Below are 7,448 nucleotides of genomic sequence, written 5' to 3'. Positions count from 1 at the left end.
AGAGGTTTGTCAGGGGTTGAGACCCATATGCTGTGTCCTGATACACTGTGACAAGCCTTGTCACAGCCCCTCCCCCAATGTTCAGCCAGGAGCCTTCCTGTCACCGTTGGCGTCATGCTATACCTTCCCCACCAGGGAGCCTTGAGTGGAGCTAAGCTCTCCCTTAAGCAGCTTTAGCCAGGTATTTTCTCCAGAACTGATGAGCAAACTCCCTAGCACCCCACCCAGGCTGCACCCTGCCTTCAAGTGCATCCTCTGAGTCTGAGAGCTTCTCTGTCAGGACTCACGTGGCTTTGTGGCGATCATCAGCTCTGCAGTTCTGAGCCAGGCTCTCCTCACATCCCCGCGACCCACCCTCCCCTTCTCTTCCTCAGCCTGGTCAGTCCTGCCACCCTGGTGGCTTTCAGTGACTCTCAGTGCTACATTCTCTCCTAGCCATCTTTCTGGTCAGTGTTTCTTCCTGTCTGTCCAGCCTAATGTCCCCTCTGTATCTCCCACCCTTGTTTTTGGTCTGAGAGGTCACGTTTGGTTCTGTTTCTGCATTACAGTCCATCATGGGATGGAAGTGCCCACACCCACACTGAGGTCTTCCCTTCTTCCCTTTTTATTATCCTTATGATTATTCATCCTGATCCTTCACTATTTGGTGTGGTTTTCTTTTCTTTTTCTTTTTCTTTTTCTTTCTTTCTTTCTTTCTTTCTTTTTTTTTTTTTTTTTAAAGAAACAGCCTTTAAAGGTTCATTTATTTATTATGTATACAGCATGCAGGCCAGAAGAGGGCACCAGATCTCATTACAGATGGTTGTGAGCCACCATGTGGTTGCTGGGAATTGAACTCAGGACCTCTGGAAGAGCAGTCAATACTCTTAACCTCTGAGCCATCTCTCCAGCCCTTGGTGTGGTTTTCTGACACTTAAGTGATTGACTGATTTTGAGACAGGATTTCCCTGTGTAACAGTGCTGGCTGTCCTGGAACTCACTCTGTAGACCAGGCTAGTCTTGAACTCACAGAGATCTGCCTACCTCTGCCTCCTGAGTGCTGGGAAGATTAAAAGGTATTCACTACCATGTGATTTTACTTATCTGTTTTTATTGTATCTTGTTACATAAAGAGAATGGAGAGGCACGGTGTGATGTTGGGCCTGACATTATGTCTGTGTTGAATGGTAATGCAGGATGAGGCTCTAGTTCTCCAGGCCCAGCCCCACAGTGTGGTCCAGAACAAGGCCAGCCTCCCCTCCTGAGGTCTGGTGCCCAGCAGCCTCCCAGCCAGAGTGAGTTTCTTTGCCTGCTTTAAAGATAAGCTCAAGTTCATGTTAATGCAACTCTTACCAGGGGTCAGGACCTTATGCTGGGAAGGGAGCCATCAGGGTGCTCTGGGTGTCCGCTTACGTGATAAGGGGGTGCTGAGTCCTAAGAGCTGTGGTGCCCTGCGGAATCCTGACTCAGACCCCACCCATCCGCGTCTCTAGCCTTTGTTCTGGAGAAATACAACCTGATTGTGTCTGCCACCCTGTCTGTCTCTTTTGGTCATTTTATTATGGTCCTGTCTGTCCCCATCAGTACCAGATGAAGAGAGGGTCCCACGGGTGCAGGCAGGCAGGCATTCTCTTGTTCGCTCTCAGACCTGGACGCGTCCTGTCGGAACCATGCTGTCCCATCTTGTCCCATTTTGTACTTTTTCTTCCCTTCTTCGATTCTTTTTCAATTTTCCTTCCTTCCTTCCTTCCTCCTTCCTTCCTTCTTTCCTCCTTCCTTCCTTCCTCCTTCCTTCTTTCCTCCTTCCTTCCTCTCTCTCTCTCTCTCTCTCTCTCTCTCTCTCTCTCTCTCTCTCTCTCGACCTGAGGAGATGATCGCTCAATGCTTTGGGATAAGCAGGGCAGGCACAGGGATCCTCCCACAGCATTCTCTCCCAGCACAGGGTGGTTGTTTTGTGTTCAAAGCTGAGCCGGGCTGCAGAGTTTCTCTGGCCTTCCCCAGCAGGGGATGGGGTGGACCTAGCCCTTCACTGCCCCATCAGCGCAACCTAGGGCTGACTCAGGAGATTGGAGTCCAGTGAGAAGTATTGGGTCTGTCAGTGGGAGGGGGGTCTGGAGAATTCTGCCCCTGGAGCAAAGGCTGTGGGCCATGGGCCAGCCTTCTGCCTCTGCACAGCACGTACCAGGAAGAGTCCCTGTCTGGTACTCACTCCCCCACTGTCCCTCTGCTGGTTCCCCAGGGACCAGATTCTTATCTGAAAAGCCGCCTTCTCAGGCCCCCAGCCACCCCTGGTGGAGCTCAGCCTTAACCCTTCTCTTCTTCATCTCTGCTTAGTTCTGGAGAGTTTTCAGATTGAGATGAAAATTCCTAGTTCATCTAGTCAGACAGGTGTCAGACCCCCCCCTCCCCTGTTCCCCCCCCATCCCGGGTGTGGCTGCCTCCAGGGTCAAGGCAGCGGGCAGGGAAGGGCTGAGTTAGGCCAGGCCAGACCAGCAGGACAGAAAGGACTTCTTTGTTCCTTTTCTCCTGTCTTCTTCCTTCTTCCCGGTCCTTTTGCCTTTGCTGTGGGAATTTCTTCCTTTTCTTCACTTTCCCCATCCCAAGACGCCCATGGACCTGACAAGGTGGCACAGTCAAGAAAAGAAAGCCATTTACACTAGAGTATAAATTACGTCAAGACTGCCCATTCTCAGAATATTTGTTATCTAAGTCTCAGTGGGGAATGAAAAACTTTGGACTACATTACAGATGTTCCAGGGCATAACAGGAAGAGATGGAGGAGGCTGATCTTGGGAAGGAACTTCCAGAGCCCTGGCAGTCATACATACAAGCTGCCCCGAGTCCTGGCTTGGTTTGCTCACAGTTCGTGTTCCAGCACAAGGATTTTGAAAACACATGGCTGAGACTAACTTGGAGCCTAGCCAAAGGTTGGGGGGAGTGGAGGGAGCTGAGCTGGACAAGGTAAAGGCGTGTCCTAAGAGACCCTACTAAATCTTTTTATTCCCCTTCCTCCTGGAGGAGGGACCCATGTGTCTCCCAAGCACTCGTGGAGTGTTTGTGTGAAGCAGGAGGAGGCCCTGGACTCTGCGAAGAAGCCGCATGAGGAGGTGGTGACAGCTCTGGAGGCCTCTGGCCCTGTCATCAGAGGGGCTTGCACAGTCTGGGTTTTCCCAAGTCAAGCACTCTCTTTTCTCCATTCTGTCTCAATACAGAGCGGCCCCGTCCTTGACTACTATCTGCCAACATCTCCCGAGGCCGTCTATACCACAGGACCCTTCTGAGCCCCCCTCACATCCAGGACTCTGAGCCAGCCCCTCCTGGCGAAGGCCCTGCAATTCTAGCCCCTCTCCCTCTCCAGCTTCACCCCTACCAGCCCTCCCTTGTCCAAGGTCTCCATCACACACTCTCCCAACCTCCAGCCTCCACCTGGGGTGCTCAGACAGAGCTTGGGCAGAGGCCTGTCTCCTCCCATTGATCTCTAGATTAAGTCTCCAAAATCCCCATTTCCTTGTCTTTTAAAAGAAACTAGGAGCCAGATGTGGTGGTGCCTCACAGCTACTCCAGAGCCTGATGCAGGAGGATGGCAGTTCACGGCCAGCCTGGGTACTTAGTGAGAGACTGCGTCTCAGAAGATAAAAAGGACTGGGGCTGGTAAAGCACTTGCCCAGCATGTGCAGCGGCCCTGGGTCCCACCCCTGGCACCACAAACACAGGGAAGGGAGAGGAGCATGAGAGAACAGAGTCAAGAACAGGTAAAGGAGGGAAGATTTTTGACAGTTTGGCCAAACCAGGGAGAGTGACACTGTGCTTTTTGATATTCATACCATTGCAGGGAACAGTTTTATAAAAGCAGATGGACAAAAGCCAGGGACTACACACGTGTAGATCTACCTGTGAGACGTGCTATCAGTACCACGTGGCATCTCTTAGCCATTAAGTTCCTCTTTGGCTGGCACCAGGGCCTGTGTGAAATTCCCAAGAAAGTTTTCATTCTTTGGGTCCTCTGTTTTGAGATCCACTGTTTTTGAGGACCCTGTTTCAGTCAGAGGCCACTGCCAAGCAGTTCTTCCCCAGCAACCCACATCACGTCCCCAAGTTTGCTGCCACTGTCCCAGGTTCCACAGTGGCCACCACTGGCTGTTATTCCTTCATGTGCCTTTTGGAGTTGGCTTTATTTGGTGTGACCCCTGAGAACCTGCCTCCCCTGCAGTGCTGTGTTAGACATCCTGGCCCCAGCTCTGTGCCTCACACAAAAGAGTACAGCAAGCACCAGATGTCCACTGTGTGAAGGAGAGAGGAGTGGGGAGGCCTGTGTGGACCCTAGGCCAGATGGCTGGGTGGCAACTGTGGTGACCAGCAGCTTTGACCAGCAGTGGCCTGGATGCCAAGTACAGCCATGTTGAACTGAACTCAGCTCAGAGACTCACTGTGTGGGACTCCCACATCCTCAAAGCTGTCTTCCACTAAAAAAGAAGCAAGGGTCCCAGAACCCACATGCCTTGTCCAAAGTCACCCTGCTGCAGTGCAAGCCTGGGAGGGAGGAGGCTGTGCCCAAGGCTGGAACATTCTACACCCACAGAGGAGCCTCATGTTAGCACTTAAAGGTCCTCTGGCCTTGTCTGTGAACATTTGTTGAGCACCTACTGTGTGCATGACAGTGCACACTTGGTCTGCTCCTCTCCTTCCAGGTGACTCAGTGAAGGGGGAGCAGCAGACACAGCAATTCGTCTGTGACCTCCCACATCCTGGCACACACAGAGTTCAAAACATATCCAGGTGCGGAAGCCTGGCTAGCCACAGTACCTGTGGCATGCCACTCCCAGGTGGTTCAAAAAACCCAGAGGCTACTCAGCACAGCCTTCTATGACAGCCAGCAGGGAGTATCAGGCCAGACAGACAGATGGGGCCACAGAACCCAGGCCCAGATGCTGCTAGCCTGATTTCACGTTTCAGTGATCCTAGAAAGGCACAGCCCACTTGCCCTGTGCTCCGAGGACACACAGCCAGAGAACAGCGTTGCACAAGACATAGGCATGTCCTGGTTGTTTCCAGGTGCCCCCACCTTCACCCCTGCCACCAAAAAAGAAAGCCCCACCTCTGATCTCTGATAGACCTTGTTTTGTTTTGTGTGTGCGCATGCCCACGTGTGTGCATATCTGTGTGTACATATGTATGTTTTGGCGTGTCTGTGTGCGTGTGAGTGCCATGCACGATCCTGAATGTGAAGGCCACGGGTCAACCTGGGGTGTCATTTCTCAAGAGCAGTACACCCTGCATTGTTCATACCAGTCTCCCTTGAGACCAGGCTATTTAGGCTGGCTGGCCAGCAAGTCTGGAAGCCACTGTCTCCACCTCCTCTGATTACAAGATTGAGAATCATCACACCCAGTTTTTTATGTGGTGCTGGGAATCAAACTCGGTTCCTGGCTTTCCCAGCTGGACCAATTCCATAGCCCTACAGACAATCCTTTAGTTCATGCAAAAACAGTGTTTCTCCAGTTTCTCCCTGACCTCTGTACTCTGAGCCTATGAAGTCCCCTTGACAGCAAGGCAGCATGGGAAACTGCCATCTTCTTACAGGCTGCACAACTCTTAGAGGGTGTGTGTCTGTTCTGCACAGAGTTCAGCACTGCAAGGCAGGGGTGGTATGTGGCTAAGTCACTGTGGGTCCTGGGTCCTGAAACCTTGGAAAGTTGCTTAGCAACAGCTGGCAGAGGTGGGCACAACATAGTTTGTTTACCTGGTCCCCACTGCCTTGATCCTGACAATCCCCACAGCCGTGGCCCCCATCTCCCTGGTCCCCACTGCCCTGGTCCACACTGCCCTGGTCCACACTACCCTGGTCCCCACTGCCCTGGTCCACACTACCCTGGTCCCCACTGCCCTGGTCCACACTGCCCTGGTCCTCACTGCCCTGGTCCACACTACCCTGGTCCACACTACCCTGGTCCACACTGCCCTAGTCCACACCTTCCTGGTCTACACACTGTCTTGGTCCACACTTCTCCATCATTCTGTCTGCCCTGTGCACTTGGCTCCTCCAGGTCTTGCCCCACAAGGCATGGTGTCCAAATACCCATTTTTCTGGTTCCCAGTGACACTTCAGGGCTCCTCTGAGAAGCCCTCTACAAGCTTTCAGAACTATGGTGACCTTTTTCTTCTCTTGCCTGCACAGTCAATAGCCTGTCCCTCAGTGTGGCAGCTGCCTGGGCACATGTAGGCTCCCTGTAGCCATCTCCTTTCCTCTATCAGCAATGGCTGCAGACAGTAAGGCTTTAGAAGGTGCACTGACTGCCCCCTTGGAGGACCACACTTCTTCCCTCGGAAAAAGCAAGCCACTCCCTCCGGAGCTAGGGAAGGACACTGGCTGGCTGACCCCTGGGCCGGATGCAGCAGCTCAGCCTCCACGGCTCTCAGCACCACCTGAAAATGTCAAGACAACAAACTGTCCTGCCTTGGAGCTGTTGAGTGTCCTGTAGACAGATGACATTTAGCGGCCAGGCTTTCCTCCACCCTTTACTTGTTTTACCTTAAGACAGTCTCAGTAAGTTGCCCAGGCTAGCCTCTAACTTACTGGGTAACACAAGCAGGCCTAGTGCTCGTCACTCTCCTGCCTCTGCACTTAAGGCTGAGGTGTCTGGTCTATACAGCATACTCAGCTCCCTTCCCACAGATATTTTATACCACATTGGACCAGATCCTGCTGGAGCCTGAGCATAGGTTCCACAGAAGCAGATGAAGAATTTTGCTCTCCTGGATCTGAGAGAATACTGGCAGGCTGGCAATAAGTCTTGGACTCAAAAGACAGCCTCCCCATGGTATGGGGCTCCACATGGCACAGTGGAACAGAAGCCTCAGATGTGAGGTTGGAAGGGAGTTAGGTGGCATCTCAGGTTCATTTATAAAGTAGATGGGATTTTGGCTTCAAGGCTTGAGTTTCCCCAATGAGTATGTGAATGAGAGATAGTGTGTGAGCTAGTGAATGAATGAATGAATGAATGAATGAATGAATGAGTGAGCCAGCAGCCTAGCCAGGGAATAGATCTGATTAAGGCACCTATGAGTGACAGTTGTTGACGGAATGGATACCCCCCTCCCTCTCAGAACCTGTGATACCTTTCTCTGGGCCCACCCAGCCCTGACTCCCACCCAGGTTGAGTGACTGAGGGAGATCTCACAGTCCCCGCTGGGGACAGGGGGGCTACGGCAGCCGACACTCTGATGTAGAGGGAAGAAAGCTCGTGCTGTGTCCACTGGAGCCACGTGCAGGCTCTTATGTCCTATGTGGGACCTTGAACTTCTGCCATAGGCCAGGTGGCAGCTGGGCCAATGGATGGGCTTTGTAATAAAAGAACTTTCTGCCCAAGGATGTCAGGAACACTCTTGCAGTCAGCCTGGAGGCAAAGATGGCTTTCTCTAAATTAGTGCAACCTAGATATAAATCTGATAATTAATAAGAGGCCCAAAAC

The sequence above is a fragment of the Onychomys torridus genome, chromosome 1, assembly GCF_903995425.1.
Source record: "Onychomys torridus chromosome 1, mOncTor1.1, whole genome shotgun sequence".
Classification (NCBI taxonomy): domain Eukaryota; kingdom Metazoa; phylum Chordata; class Mammalia; order Rodentia; family Cricetidae; genus Onychomys; species Onychomys torridus.
This window is presented reverse-complemented; position numbering follows the sequence as displayed.